Source organism: Cetorhinus maximus, chromosome 7, assembly GCF_964194155.1.
Source record: "Cetorhinus maximus chromosome 7, sCetMax3.hap1.1, whole genome shotgun sequence".
NCBI classification, from domain to species: Eukaryota; Metazoa; Chordata; class Chondrichthyes; order Lamniformes; family Cetorhinidae; genus Cetorhinus; species Cetorhinus maximus.
In genome coordinates, this window is record NC_135885.1 from 119,296,801 (window position 1) to 119,313,916 (window position 17,116).

A 17,116-nucleotide genomic window follows, 5' to 3' on the forward strand; every position below is an offset into this window, starting at 1 on the left:
GTTGATATCCAAGATTTGCAAGGTGGTGTTCAAGTGGTTCATGGACTCAATTCATTGGAGTGCATGATGATCCATGGCCAGTTTATCCTTGGAAGAAGACATGGTCGTAGCATGCGATAATACCTCCTCCATGCTTGAGGTGGACTCCTCCAATTTCTCTGCAATCATGGTGAGTCTATTTTAAAGTCCTGTTAGTACATCATGCATTGTCTGCTGCTGTTCAATGATTCTCTTCTCACAAGTAAAATGGTAATGAGGTGGCTGAGTCAAAAAACACCACTGATTGATGTGCTACAGTTACATCCGTGCATCTCACTGCCAGCGAATCACAAACCTAAAATCGGGGTCTTTGTGGGTTGACTACAATTTTTTTTATGTGTTCATTTTGTGTAAGCACAGAAAAAATTAAGCTTGTAGCTTTTGAAATATCTATGAGTACCATTATGCATGAGTTCACAAGGGAGTTGACAGTTGCCCATGAGGCAGACGTGTCTTTGTGTAGATGAAGTGCATTTATAAGCTCTAGTAACCAAGACAGATTGACTAAGCTCAATTAGTCAGAATATACAGCAATCTGACCCAAGCAAAATCATTTTCTTGTCTCGCTTGTAGTAAACATAACAAGGAGTGCAAAATGTAATTCTTTGTATTGAAGCATGACCTGCTGGTAATGGCTGTCATAGGTGGATAGTTGCAACAAAGCACAGGAAAAATAATTCACTTTATGTTCAATAGTCTAATAATAAAATCATATTTTATATAAATGATTAAACAGCACCTACTTAAAGTCATTGTTATTACAGAACTGAAGAAGGCCATTCAGCCCAACAAGTACATCATGGACTCCTATAACATCTATAACAAGCAGAACAGGAAAACAAATAAACAATGAAATTAATTGCAGTTTAAGAATGTCCGCAATGCACTGTGATTTAAAATGGCCGACCATGCACTATAACAGTTAATCAGTTAAATATGTTAAACAGATGTTTGCACATCTGTAAAACACCTTCGAGGAAAAATAAATCACAAGCAAACAGATGGCACATTTCCCCTTTCACTTATTTACTTTCCTGTCTAGTGGAAATCAAATTATTCCTGTCATTGTGTTGTAAATTTGTTCTTCTCTAGCACAGCATGATTTTCCCTATTAAAGAACTTAAAGTGGCATATATTTGAATTCCTTTTTTAAGCTGTATTTGGTCTTCAAATGTTTCAATTCTTTGAATTAAGTTGCCACATGGATCCCAATGAAAGGCCGGAGGAAGCTGAAAAAAACTGACATACAATTGAGGATGTCACAGAAACACTTGTTGCACTTAACAGTGGATTTTACATTCTTTAAATTTATTTACACCTACTAAGTTTACCTGCTTTTCAGTAAAGAAATACTGATGGCATCACTGCATCTATGCTGAATGTGCAGTTGATTAATGTACTTAGTAGTGTGGAACTGAGGCTTACACACCAGCAAAGTACTGGGTTCAGTCCACAAACAGATCAAATAATCAGGTGCAGGGGTCTGTGTGCCTGACTTGTAGCCCTTGTAATTTCTTCTTGTTAACTATAATGACCAGAGAAATCAGGAGGTCCATGAATCAGACACACTGGCCTCTGAGCCAATTTTCCAATCCGACCTCCTGCTGAGTGAGGCTCCACGCTTGGAGCTGTAACTCATAACCTTTAACCAAAGATCGTTATCAATGATTTCTTATGCATTTTCTGCAATTTCTAGACTGACATCAACAAAAAAACTTCAATTTCAAAGTCGATGAAGCAGCATGCTTCACAATTTTCATTAGACTTGTAACCCTCAAAGGAGAAGGCAAGCCATTTTCTATTAGGATGCTTTGAGAAATTTGAGTAAAGGAAAGTGGGAAAATAGATAAAATGTCAAGAGAGCCCATAATACTTCTTATAAGCACTTTGTAAGTTCCACAAAACTCTTGCAAATGAAAATACGTAGGTGGTAGATTTCCACAGGGGTTCGAGCTCTCACAGAATTGTGCAACACAGGAAGAAGCAAATCCAATTGTTTTTTTTCCCTCCTGTTCGCCCAGCGTAACTTCAGCAGAAAAGTTGTGGCAAAAAATTTTGAATTCTATCCCTCATAAGCAGCTCCTTCCAGCTCTGTAAAATTTGCAGTGACGCCAGTTTGTCATCAATAGGTGCAATTGGTGTAAACTGTCTCAAGTGTCTGGGTTAATGAACTATTCTGAACACACAATGTGATATATTACTTTTTTTTACCTTTGAGCTACTGAATTGACATGGCCAATGTACCATGGGCATCCATTAAGATAACTCCCCAGCTACAGATATTCCTGGAGCTGCTTCTAAAGTGAACACAGGTTCTCTTTCAATCCCCAGATTAGGCCTAACTTCCTCAAAGCCTGGTAACATCCCTCCCCAAGACCACTGTTGCAACAACATAGACCTAAACCCTGGTAGCCCTCAGTGGTCTCTGCTTCACAGCTTTCTCTTAACTATGTCTTCAATAACTATCCAGATGTCTCACTCATTAATGCTTCAGGAGTCTTTCAAGGAGAAGTCAGGCTGGTCAGACAGGCATCTGAAAATTGGTATTCTGCAACCTTGGGGTGGAGATAGCCTTCAGCTGCCTAGGCCCTAAGCTCTGGTTTTCCTTTCTTAAACTTACCTGCCTCTCTACCTCCCTCTTCTCCTTTACGGCAATCTTTAAAGCTCCCTCTTTAACCAAGCTTATGGTCATCTGCCCTAATACCTCCTTATGTGGTATGGTGTCAGATTTTCTCTGCTCCTTTAAAGTTCCTTGAGATATTTTACTATCTTAAATGAGCTATGTAAATGCAAGTACTGGAGTTGTTGTTATTAATAAGATGCCTAGTACCACTTACCCAAGCATGATCATTCATCAGATGTTATCCATACATACCCACCAACATAATTTAGGCTGAGGGATCACTATCTTTTACAAGGATGAATGGAGATTAAAACCCTTACATTCCTAAATAAAAGAGATGATTTTAACTCAGAGCAGGTTTCAAATGACAAGTTAATTTCTCTCCCGCCAGTGATAGCAGAAGGCCTTTGGCAATTTTAATGTTCGGGCCTTATTCAAATGCTAATGTTCAGTTCCTGCTCAGCTGCTGACTACATTGCCTGGCCACCAGGCTCCAGGTAAGTGACAGGGAGGGTATTTTCAGAGGGGCATGTGAGGAAAATGGTGGAAAATCTAGAGTAGAGTAGACGAGGTTGTGGCTTTGATTGCAGGGCCTGGAGTGGCACTCCTTAATCATTCCCACAACTGCCAACCTGCTGGTGACTCCGCAGTCTTTAGAACCATGGTGGGAAACCCATGAACTGTGGACTGCATGAGGCCCTTCAGGGTTCTGAACGCATCCCCGAGACATTTTGTTGACCATTGCCCATGCGCAGGATTGCCACTTGCTACTTAGCTGCTGGCTACATTATCTGCCCACCAGCCTCCAGGTAAGTGACAGGGATTCTGCTGGTTTCCATCCACGTAGTTTTTTTCCTACTGGTATTTCTAAAGTGATACGCATGCAAAGCAAGGGCACGTGAAGTGATTTGCGTGCTGATTGCACACAACATTGACTGTGAGAGCCGTGCATTCCCTCTGCATTCAATCAAAGCGTTGCTATAATGACCAATTTCAATCTTGCGGCTCACTGAGATGAAGAAGGGCCACTCATGCAGCCCACTCACTAGCCTAGGTTGCCCATCACTGCTTTAGAACATAGGTGGTAGGTGATAGGAAGGGGTGAGTTCCAACTGAGTATTTAATGGGTTTCAGTTTTAATTGCCCATCAGCTTAGTAAGCTGAACAACGTTACATTGAAATTATGATCTCAATGATCTCATTTTCTGACAGACAAACAGTTAAACTTGACTGATTCAATTTTGTCAGGGCGATGGGGATCTCGTCCACTGGTTGGAGAACCAGGAGGATACCCTGTCAGTTCTGTGGGGGAGGCCCGACGGAATCAAGTGCCCTTCAGGCACTTAAGTAGCCACCAGTGGGCCTTCCCCACAATTGAGGACCCCGGCTTTGTAAGTCCTGCCCACTGGGTGCTGTCGGCCTCTCATCATTGCTGCCACCGCCAGCTGGAGTAGTGGCTGTAGTGGCTGTGGATGGCACTGCATCCATAAGAGGCCAAGAATTTGCGTGGGGCATCAGACCAAAGGTGGGTGATGGTGGGATGGGGGTCATAGGATTGGGTGGGGATGGGACGTTGGAGGCAAGGGCTGGGGGTGTTGATTTTCAATGGCCAAACCCCTGCCCGATGCCAGGTCCCTTGATCAGGCACAGAGTGGATGCTGCTGGCAAACACAACAAGAAAGCTGTGCAGCCCCCATTTAATCCCTAAGCCACCACCGAACTAATTGACATCCTGCCGTTGGTGGGAATCCCGCGTCAGTGTTTTCCGCCCTCCCACTTAATCACAGGAGGTTTTCACGCTGCAAGAAGAATGACGTGGGGCCACACCCATGGTTAAGTGGGCCCAGCTGCCATGTTTCCTGCCACTGTGGGCTGCATTAAAATTAGCCCCATGTCTTAGTCTCCGCCCATGGCATTTACAGATTGATCTAAATTAATCTCACTTCAATCTTTTCAAGGATTTATTATATGCTTCTGAACTCAAGCATAAATTCAAATGTGGTTTGGCAATTTCCCAAGTAGATTTGTTTCAGGATCCTTTGGATCTTGGTCAAGCACTGATTTGAAAATCCTAAAATATTCTCATTCGGCACTATACAATTAATTTACAGGTCCTGATGAGGCCACTTCAGATGAAACATCCAGCACAAAGTTTTATTAAATATTATAATCTCCACAATTGTTCTGACCATTTGGAATGAAATCTCTCAAATTTAATTCTACAGAAGCATTAATAAACAATTAGTGAAGAACCAATGAAGGAAAATGAAGCATTTGCTTACTTCATTTCAAGACTATGATCATCCCAAAACCACAAAAGATATCTCTTTGCCCTGCACCATAACACTCAATGTTCTTTGTTCTCTATTTGTATTTGTAATGATTATCATCATCACTCCTACTGAAAAATGCAAAGTTGACATGTGGTGGTATACAAGGAGCTCACAACTATCCTCAGCTGCCTCTTCTCTCTTCCTGGAGTTTGACAGTTATTAATTGTAAAAAGAAATAGAAAGGACTCTTTCAAAAATATTAAATAATAGGAAACAACGTGTAGGTGTTAGTGATGACAAGGAAATTATTTCCTTGGTAAGTTCATATGCGGTCATAAATTGTAAGAACAAAGTTTGAGTGGTTTATTGCCATTTGAATCCTGAAATGAGGTGGTATTTACATTGTCATCCCTCAGCCACCCATCATAATTTTATGGAATGTATATGACAGTGCTGGCTGTAATGAAGAAAATTAAGCCTGGCCTGTTTCCTATCTGTGAAAAATATGAGGATGATTGTATGAATATACGACTGTACGTGGCTTAATATACATTTGGTGCAGTGGTAACAATCTACTTAGAACTAGTAAGCAAAATAGTGAAACTTTTGAAAACCAAGGATTTCAATAATGTTATCAGTACTGTAGTAAACGTATAAGATCGCTGAGCTTCCCCGCTGACCTAGTGGAAAATGTATCATACGAGCAATGCAGGCCATGCAGGTTCAGACGCTTGCTTGAGCTGTAGAAGTGTTATATGGACTTGAAAAGTTAACTATGTCTTTCTCTCCACAGATGCTGTCAGACCGGCTGAGTTTTTCCAGCATTTTTTACTTTTGTCTTGCTTGAGCTGAGTTAGTTTTATCTCCCCAGACCAGTAGAAATAGTATTGCAATTGCTTTCAATATAATGGTGTTAGAGATGGTGAAATCAATAAGGCTCTAGATTCTAATCATTCTGTAATGATCCTGCTGCCCGCATGTTATATTAATGCACAAATGAGAATTATGCTAACTGTAATGATATCTAAAATCAACATTACCTGGCACTAGTTTCATGGCTTGCTAAAGAAAATAGTCTTGGATCAAGGTATATATATTATATATATATATATATATATATACACACACATATATATATATATATATATATGAGGAGGATATCAAATTTACCACGTTAAAAAAAATGACTTTCATTTTCAGGTAACGCTCCTAACAATATAAATAATTTATCAGGTAAATACATCTTGCCACTAAAGTAAATTAAAAATATGGAACTTACAGAATCAATATTTCTTGTATCTTCGATTACCATGTGTGCAAGAAGTGTCGCCAGTTGATGCAGCTCATGCTCTGGGTTTTGGAGCTAGCAGCGGATGGAGTCACGACAGCACTTTTGTGAGGCTGAGAGCTTTATGGAGTAAATGTTTCTGAATGGCACAACCCAACAGCATAAAAATGTGCAGGCAGAGAGAGACTGGGTGGGTGCTAGGAGAAGAAGGATGAGGCAGGTAGGGCCAGGATTTATGAGGCCTTATGGGTTGAACTGAAGAGCAGAAAAGGAATAATCACACTACTGGGAGTGTACTATAGACTGCAGAGAGTTAGAGAGAGGTAGAAAAGCAAATATGTCAGCAAATCACTGAGAAGTGCAAAAACAATAGTGCAGTAATATTGTAGGGGGGGCAGGTGTGGTATTTGATTATGCTAACATTAACTGGGATAGGATTAGTGTGAATGGCACAGGGGGAGCAGAATTCTTAAGATGCATTCATGAGAACTTTTTTAGCTAGTATGGAGCAAGCCCAACAAGAGAGGGGGTGGCTCTGGACTTAGCTTTAGGAAATGAAGCTGGGCAGGTGGAAGGGGTATCATTTTGATTGAAGTGATCACGATTCAGTTAGATTTAGGTTAGTCATGGAAAGGGACAAAGATAGATGAGGAACAAAAATCCTCAACTGGTAAAGCCAATGTTACCAAGCTGAGATGTGGCTTAGCTTAAGTGGACTGGAAGGAACTACTTGAAGGTAAATCAGTGCCTGATCAATGGGAGGTATTTTAGAGACTGATAGTGAGAGTTCAGAGCTAGTATGTTCCCTTAAAGAAGAAGGCTGGAACGGATAATTGCAGAGCACTCTGTGTGTCAAGGGACATGAAGGAAAGTTAAGAAAGAAGGGGAAGTTTTTGACAGATACCAAGGGCTTAATACTGTAAAAAAAACTCAGAGCACATAAAGTGCTGGGCTGAAATCAGTAACAAAATTAGGAAAGCAAAAAAAAAGTATGAGAAAGATTGACAAGTAAAATCAAAGAGAAAGAAAAGACGTGTTTAATAATATATAAAGATCAAGAGGATAAATAAAGAAAGAGTATGTCCTTTGGGGATCATCGGGGTAACCTGTGTGTGGAGGCAGAGGATATTGGTATGGTTATTAATGAATGCTTCACATCTCACAAAAGAGAGGGACAATGCAAGCTTTACAATCAGGGAGGAGGAGTGAGAAATATTAAATTAAATTTACATAGGGCAGGTTTCTCCAGTCGGCGAGCGGGGACGAAGCCCGCTCACCGACGTGTAAAATGACATGGGGAAACGTCGAGCATGCGTCACGACGTCACCTCGCATCATTTAGATTTTCAGTTCGGCAGGCGCACAGCCAAATCAGCTGTGCACCCACCGAACTGTCAATGGCCTATTAAGGCCATTAGAAAACGAATTAGCCTGATTGATGGACCTGCCTGTCCAACCTTAATGTTGGCGGGGAGGCCGGGAGCCCAGGCGGGCCTCGGAAAAGGCATGAAACCTCATCCACGGGCGGGATAAGGTTTCATGAGGGTTTTTAAATTTTTATGAAGTGTTTAAATTAAAGTTATGGACATGTCCCAACTCATGTGACAGTGTCAAGTGAGTGAACATGGCAGATAAATTTTTTTATTACCTTTATGTCAGCTTTTGAATCGGAGCCGATCTCCCTGAGGCAGTACTTTGCCTCAGGAAGATCTATGCACTCTTACACACGCATGCGCGAAAGGGCGCACTCCCGGCTGAGGGAATCCCCCGCTGCCCGCACAGGGAGCGCATAGCGCTTCATGGCGGATGTCACACTGGGCGGGCCTTAATTGGCCCACCCATGCAAAATGGTGGCACACCCACCCGCCTGTGGCCGCTCCGCACTTCCCCCCTCAACGGGGGAAAAATGTTGCACATAGTGAGATAGGAGATATCAAAGGATTTAACACCTTTGAAAGTGGATAAATCCCCAGGTTCAAATGGAATGTCTCCTAAGATATTAAAAAAGAAACAAAATAAAAAATGGTGGAAGTCCTGACCATGATTTCCCAGTCCTTGCTGGCTACAGGTGTGGTGCCAGAGTACTGGAGGTCGACCATTAAACAATTGTACCATTGTTTAAAAAGTGAGAAAGGGGTAGGACGAGTAATTACAGGCCAGTCACCCTAACATTGGTTGTCAGGTAATTATTGGGAAAAGTTCTAAGGGGTGGGTCAAATATTCATTTAGAAAGACACAATCAAAGGCAGTCAGCATGGATTTGTAAAGGGAAGGTGGTGTCTGACCAACGTGACTGAATTTTTTGAGGAGCTAATAAGAAGGGTGGCTGAGGATAGTGCATTTGTTGTTGTCAGTCTGAATTTTAGCAAGACTTTTGATAAGGTCCTACATGGCAGACTGTTCACAAAAACAAAAGCCCAGGCAATCCAAAGCAATGTGGCAATTTGGATCCTAAACTAGCTCAGAGGCAAGAAGTAAAAGGTAATGGTAGATTGGTATGGTAGGGTGTTTTATGTCTAAAAGGTTGTTACCAGTGGAGTTCCATTGGACTCAGTAATATGTCCCTTGCTGTTTGTAGGTTATATCAATTTTGATAACGAAGTGGAAAGCTGTATACTGCAAGAAGTTATCAATGAACTAGTCAGGTGGGTGGAAAAGTGGCAAATGGAGTTCACTTCCGAGAAGTGTGAGCTAATGCATTTGGGGAATGCTAACACGTCCAGGGAATACACAGTAAGTGGTAGTGTACTAGGAAGTACAGAGGAACGGAAGGATTTTGGAATGCACATCCACAGATCGCTGTAGATGGCTGGATAGGCAGATAAGTTGATCAAGAAGGCATACACAAATTAGGTCACAGCTGAAGTACTGCATGGAGTTCTGGTCAGCACACGATAGGAAAAATGTGGTTGCACTAGAGAGGGCACAGTGGAGATTTATGAGGATGTTGCCAGAATTAGAGAATTTTAGTTGTGAGGAAAGATTGGGTAGGCTAGGATTATTTTATTTGGAATAAAAAAGACTGAGGGAAGATATAATTGAAGTGTATAAAATTATGAGGGGTCTAGATAAAGTGGGTAGATAGACCCTATTCCCTTTGTTAGAGGGGTCCGTAACCAGGGGCATAGGTTTGGAGTAAGAGTTAGTAGGTTTAGAGGTGATTTGAAGGGATGTTCTTGCACTCTGAGGGTGGTAGGGATCTGGAATTCACTGCTGAAAAGGGCAGTGGAGGCTGAAACCCTCGTAACATTTAATGGGCAGAATCTTCTGTTCGGTGAGCGGGAGCAGGGCCCGCTCGCCGACGTGTAAAATGATGCGGGGTGACTTCGGGCATGCACCCCGACGTCGCCCCGCGTCATTTAAATTCTCAGGTTGGCTGCATGCCCGCCGACCTGTCAACGGCCTATTAAGGCCATTAAAAAACAAATTGAAACCATTAATGGACCTGCCCATCCAACCTTAAGGTTGGCGGGCAGGCCGGGAGCCCAGACAGGCTTCTGAAAAAGCATAAAACCTCATCCCAGGGCGGGATGAGGTTTCATGAGTGATTAAAAAAAATCTCAAAATATTTCAAAATAAAAGTAATGGACATGTCTCAACTCATGTGACAGTGTCACAAGAGGGGACATGGCAGTGAAATTTTTTTCTCACCTTCATTTGAAGTTTCAGATCTGAGACAATCTCCCTGAGGCAGTACTTTGCCTCAGGGAGATCTGTGTGCTCTTTTGCGTGAAAGAGCGCACTCTCGGCACAGGGAATTCGGCCTCCCCCACCTTCTCCCCCGCGCCCACACAGGGAGCGCATAGCGCTTCTTAGTGGACGTTACACTGGGTGGGCCTTAATCGGCGACCCACATAAAATGGCGGCGCTCCCCCGACCGGGGATCTTGATCGGGAATCCGCCCGCCCCCGCCCATCCCCTCCGACTAGGGGAAAATGTTGGCCAATAAGTACTTGGCTGTAACTTCCAAGCCTATGGGCCAAGAGCTAGAAGGTTGGATTATGCTGGATGGCTACTTATCAGTGGGGGTGGGCATGATGTGCCAAATGGCTACCTTCCTTGTTGCAAATTTCTTCTATGATTCCATAAATAATGATGTGTTGTTTGTAATAAACCTTAAAGGTCCTAGGCCAATGATATTTTCTTGAATCATGCGGAATTACACTGATAGAACAGACCGTTTGGGACAATAAATCCCCATTGTATAATTAAAAATCCTAATCCCACATGGCCATTTTATTTTAAAACAAAAACAGAAATACCTGGAAAAACTCAGCAGGTCTGGCAGCATCGGCGGAGAAGAACAAAGTTGACGTTTCGAGTCCTCATGAGGTCATGAGGACTCGAAACGTCAACTTTGTTCTTCTCCGCCGATGCTGCCAGACCTGCTGAGTTTTTCCAGGTATTTCTGTTTTTGTTTTGGATTTCAAGCATCCGCAGTTTTTTGTTTTTATGGCTGTTTTATTTTCATTGCCCTTTAATACCATTTCCTTCAAATACTTTTCTCAATATTGACACGGTCTCTGGCTCAATTATTAACTCTGCTAAGACATTCCACAGCCTAACATCCCCCTATGCAAAAAGCTTCTCCTACTCTCTGTCCTAGATCACAAAAATTGCTTGCATAGCAAGTAATGTACATGGGAGCACAACGTTACAAAGAGACATTGATTGATTGGGCAAAACTGTGGCAGAAGGATAACTGTGAGTTCATCCATTTTGGACCAAAAAAAGGACAGATTGAATGGTGAAAAGCTTGGAACAGTGGAGATTCGAAGAGATTTAATGATCCATGTACATAAATCTTACAAATATAGTAGTCAATTACAAAATATAATCAAAAGGAATAATTAATGTAGAATATTAACCTTTATAAGTTGGGGGTTAGTGCATAAGGGGTAGTAAGTTTTGTTCTAGCATTGCAAACCCTGGTTAGACCAGATCTGGAGTATTGAGTACATTTCTAAGCATTGCACCTTAAAAGGATATACTGGCCTTTGAATGAATGCAGGTTGATTCACCAGAATGATAGTAGGTCTCCAAGGGCTGAATTTTCCCCCGTCGGAGGGGTTGTGCGGGGGCGGGTGGGAGCAAGCGCGAACCCAATTGGCGCCACCGATTGGTTGCGCGCCGCAATTTTATGTGGACGGGCCAATTAAGGCCCGCTCAGCGTGACATGCACCCGGAAACGCTGAACGATCCCAGTGCGGGCAGCAGGGGATTCCCTGAGTCAGGGCTTGGGCTCTTGCGCACATGTGCGCGAAAGATCACAGAAATATCCCTGAGGCATGGAGGCGCCTCAGGAAGATTAGTTTAAGTTCTGAAAAATGTAATAAAGGAAAAAAAAAAATTAAGGACGTGTCCCCTCATGAGAAACTGTCACAGGGGCTGGGACATGTCCTTTAATTTTTTCAAAACGTTTTATTTAATTAATAAACCCTTCATGAAAACTCATCCTGTCCGTGGATGAGTTTTCATGAAAAATGCAAAGGCCGCCTGGGCTCTTCACCTGCATTCTAAACAACTTTAATTACCTTCTTAATGGCCTTAATAGGCCTTTGACAGATCGGCGAGTGCACAGCCAATGTGGCTGTGCACCGGCCGAACTGACAATCTAAATGATGTGTGGTGACATCAGGACGCCCGCCCAGCGTCACCGCGCATCATTTTACGTGTCGGCGCACGGGCCCCGCCCCATCTCGTCAACCAGAAAATTCTTCCCCAAGGGTGAGATTATGAGGAAAGATTACCTAAATTAGAATTGTATTCTCTGGGTTGTAAAAGATTAAGGGGCAATTTGATTGATGTTTTAGGACTTTAATGTAAATTGATAGGTTAGATAGAAACATTGGAAACATTTTCTAGTGGTTGGGAGCCGAGATGAGGGGGCAGAAACTTAAAATCAAAGTCAGCCTCAGGAGACAAGTGAGGAAGACACTTCTTCAAAAAAAAAGGTGACAGCAATGTAAAACTCTCTCTCACAAAAAGCAATAAATACTAGTTCAATTAATAATCATATGATTGCGATTGAGTTTTGCTAGCTAAAGAAATTAAGTGATAGGGAACCGTAGCAGATGGATGGCGTTAGGATACTGATCGACTTTGATCTCATTGAATGGCTGAAATGGTTAGAGGGACTGGATGACCTACTTCTGTTACTATTTTCTCACGTCAAATCGTATATCTATGTCCCTCTGTTCTAAATAGCTAAACCTCTGAGAGCAGTCTGCTTTATTCAATTATATCGATTTCTTCATAAAATTCCTCATTAATGACCTTGTAGTAATGAAAATGGTCACATATTTCAAGCTTTCTTTGCATTTGTATAACTTCAGACTAGCTAACATCTTCATGAATCAGGACTGCATCATAATAACATAATAAAAGTAAAATACTGCGGATGCTGGAAATCTGAAACAAAAATCTAAATGCTAGAAAAATTCAGCAGGCCTAGCAATATCTCTGGAGAGAGAAGAGTTAACATTCCGAGTCCATTTGACCCTTCTTCATCGCTTTATACTGTTTAAGAGGGGTGGGGCAGGTGGAGCTGGATAAAAAGCCAGTGATAGGTGGGGACAAAGGAGGGATCGACAAGGATGTCACGAACTAAAGGACAAAGGGAATGTTAATGGTAATGGTTAGTGCTATAAACGGTGCTGATAGTGGCAAAGGTAAGAAAGCAGAACACGATAAGAGCAGAACAAGGGTAGCATTGTGTGAAAGAACATCATGGAACAAGTAACAGAAAAAAAGATAGCAAATGGGATAGAAGGGGGGGTAAAAAGGGGATAAAACCATGGATAAATGAATAAAAATAAAAATAAGTGGATAAAAAATAAAAATGAATGTAGAAAAAAGGGGATTAAAAAAGGGGTTGAGGATGGAGGAGAGAGTTCATGATCTGAAGTTGTTAAACTCAACGTTAAGTCCAAAAGGCTGTAAAGTGCCTAATCGCAAGATGAGGTGCTGTTCCTCTAGTTTGCGTTGAGCTTCACTGGAACATTGCAGCAGGCCAAGGACGGACATGTGGGCATGAGAGCAGGGTGGTGTGTTGAAATGGCAAGCGACAGGGTGGTCTGGTCATGCTTGCAGACAGACCGGAGGTGTTCCTCATGGGGAGGTGGTGGCGTTGTGGTATTGTCACTGGACTGGTAATCCAGAGACCCAGGATAATGCTCTGGGGACCTGGGTTCCAATCCCACCATGGCAGATGGTGGAATTTGAATTCAATAAAAATCTGGAATTCAAAGCCTAATGATGACCATGAAATCATTGTCGATTGCTGCAAAAACCCATCCGGTTCACTAATGTCCTTTGGGGAAGGAAATCTGCCGTCCTTACCTACATGTGATTCCAGACCCACAATAATGTGGTTGACTCTCAAGTGCCCCCTGAACAAGGGCAATTAGGGATAGGCAATAAATGCTGGCCTAGCCAGCAATGCCCACATCCCATGAATGAATAAAAAAAAGTGGTCACCCAGTCTGCATTTAGTCTCCTCTATGTAGAGGAGACCACATTGGGAGCAATGGATACAGTCAACCAAATTGAAGGAGGTTCCAGTGCTGCTTCACGTGAAAGGAGTGTTTGGGCCCTGGAGGAGGTAAAGGGACAGGCGTTGCACCTTCTGCGATTGCATGGGAAGACACTGTGGGAAGGGGATGAGGTGTTGGAGGAGTGGACCAGGGTGTTCCAGAGGGAATGGTCCCTACAGAGTGCTGACGAGGTTGGGGGGGGGGGGAAAAGATGTTTTTGGTGGTGGCATCATGCTGGAGCTGGTGGAAATGGCAGAGGATGATCTGGTGGGGTGAAAAGTGAGGACAAGAGAGACCCTATCATAGTTCTGAGGATGGTGTGAGGGCAGCAGGTGCGGGGGATGGGTTGGACATGGCTGAGGGCCCTGTCAACCACAGTGGTGGGGGTGGGGGGGGACCTTGGTTAAGGAAGAAGGAAGAAGGAAGACATGTCAGAAGCTCTGTTTTGAAAAATGGCCTAATCGGAACAGGTCCGACGGAGGCAAAGGAACTGAGAGAATGGTGTGGAACCCTTACAAGAAGCAGGGTGTAAAGAATGTAGTCGACATATCTGTGGAGTCGGTATGCTTACATGAATATTGATGGACAGCCTATCCCCAGAAATGGAGACAGAGAGGTCAGGGAAGGGAAGTGTCAGAGATGGACCTGTGAAGGTGATAGAGGGGTGGAAATTGGAAGCAAAATTGATTTATAAATTTTCCAGGTCCAGGTGAGAGAATGAAGTGGCACTGAAACAGTCATCGATGTACCGATAAAAGAGTTGTTGGGGGGCAGGTGGGGAGGTGGGGTGCGTGGGCTTGAGCAGCACTGGAAGAAAGAATGTTCCACATACCCATAAAGAAACAAGCATATCTGGGGCCCATGCGGGTATCCATAGCCACACCTCTTATTTGGGGGAAGTGAGGCAAATTTAAGGAGGAATTGTTCAGTGAAAGACAAAGTTCAGCAAGGTGGAGGAGAGTGGTGGTGGATGGGGATTGATCAGGCCTCTGTTCAAGGAAGAAGTGGACAGCCCTCAGACCATCCTGGTGGGGGATGGAGATATAGAGGGATTGGACGTCCATGGTGAAGAGGGGACGGTTAGGGTCAGGGAACTGGAAATTGTTGATATGATGTAGGGCATCAGAGGAATTGCGGATTTAGGTTGGAAGAGACTGGACAAGGACTGCATCATCCCCATTAGCATTCACATCCTCCCAATGGAACTGTACATGGTAATCTAACTGTAATCTTACCAAAGCTTTATATAAATGCACTATTACATCTGGATATTTATATTGTTGGGTTCCTATGACATGGAAAGAAACTCACCACTATATATTTAAAAATGTTATCCTTGGCCAGAATTTTCCGTTTGCCGGTGGGGCGGGCCCAATTGACTCGGCGGTGGGCGGGCAGCCAATTGCTGCTGGTGAAACGGGCCGCACCGCCATTTTCCACGGGCGGGCCAATTAAGGCCCGCCCCGCGGGTAAGTGACTCCCGTGGAGAAAGGGAAAATAGTCGTGGGGGCGGGCAGCCTCAGGCTGCCGGTTCCAATGGGGAGCCAGCAGCCTGTATAAAGAGTGACCAGGCAGCCTGCTTGAGGCAGTGCACCATGGCCACTCAGAGATCAAGAAATGTTGCATAGAGGGCAGAGGAGGAGGTGGAGGAGGAGGGGCGCAGGCTGCAGGAGAGGCCAGCGGGGGGCCACTGTGCCCCCAGATTTTCGGATGCCTGCCTTGCTGTCCTCCTGCAAGAGATGGGAAACCGGCGTCAGATTCTGTATCCTGAGGATGGGAGAAGGAGGGCCCCCCCATGTCACCAGCCATGCGTGGGAGGAGGTGGGTGAGGTTGTTAGTGCCCATGAGGATGTCCAGCGCACTGGCACTCAGTGCAGGAAACGATTCAATGATTTGCTGCACTCTGGATGGGTGAGTACCATGTCTGTCTTGGCCATTTGACACAGAAGGCAGCATTAGCCTTTGATCCACCATGTATTACTGTCGTTACTGCAGAGGGCATCTGTCACACGCTGGGTGGGCAAACGGGTACTGACAATGCTTACACCAGCCTTAGTGGTTGACAAGAAGATGGGTTCTCCTCGCAGCATATGTTGGTTTCTGTGGCATTTGAGCAGTTTGGGGGCAACCTGCAGGGGAGGCCGGTAGACACATTCTCAGAACTCCAACACATGTCATATTGATGGTAATGAGATGGTCCAAGAGGTGCCTCAAGGTCTTTTGGCCAAGTCCCATCTGCTGGCATCGGCGCCGTACCTATTTGCTCCTCTTTGCCATGGGCGCTAGGACCCGTGTGCTATTCAAAGTGATGGACGCCGAATGTGTCCAACGGGACCATTGGGGGAGGGGGTTGGGACGAGCCGTACTATCTTCTGGAGACTCATCACTAGTAGTGTGGACAGGAGCCACTGGAGGCCTCAGATGGGCCATTGTGGTTGGGGTGCGGCATGCGCGTGCAGAGTACATGAGCGATCAGCCCCAATAAATCCTCTTCTCTGTTTTGCAGGCAAAAAGCAACCACAATACCCGGGGGCACCTGAGGACTGAAGGTGGGCGCTGTTGTAACATCGACTAGACATAACTCCAGCAGCCAGGCTGGGTAATCAGTCTCATTTCCACAAAGCCTGCTTGATTCTAAATGTCTCTGATTGACACCTGCCAAGTGGCCTAAATACAGAAAAGTCCATCGTGCAGCAGCATCATTAGTTTCAAGGATTTTCATATCATTTAGCCAGCCAGAAGCACATCAGAACAGAACCCCACCAGGAAGGAAACACCCTTTGGATTCTGTAGGCCCTGGAACTCACGTAAACTAATATTCATTTTTCTGTGGCACTTTTTACTGTAAAATTCCTTTTCTCTAACCTCTGTTTACTATGTGAATGTGCGGAGTGGAAAGTGGCAAAAACTTGTTCGGGGGCTTTGAATGTGGAAAATAAACTAACCTGAATTAGTCTTAACTCGGATTTGCTGTGGAACACTAGTAAAATTAGATCACACAAAAGCCGAGTGGTTGGGAAAATATGCCATCGTTGTTCTTTTAAAAAACAAATTCAAAACACCTTCTGTTTATAAACAGGTGGTAAGAGGAAATCAGTGCAGCTTGAACTGTCCCTCTCCTGTCCGTAACAATATTCTATGGCCAGAATTATCCCCTCGTTGGGCGGGCTCGGCGGAAGCGGGCAGGGGCAGTCGGGAAGCTGACCGCGATTTCACGAGGGTGGGCCAATTAAGGCCTGCCCTGCGTTGAATGTGAACAGCAGCACTCAGCACTACCTGTGCAGACGGGGTGAGGAGGGAGAGCACGGAGCTGCCTCAGGGAGATTTGAAACGCTTTTTAAAAAATTAATAAAGATAGT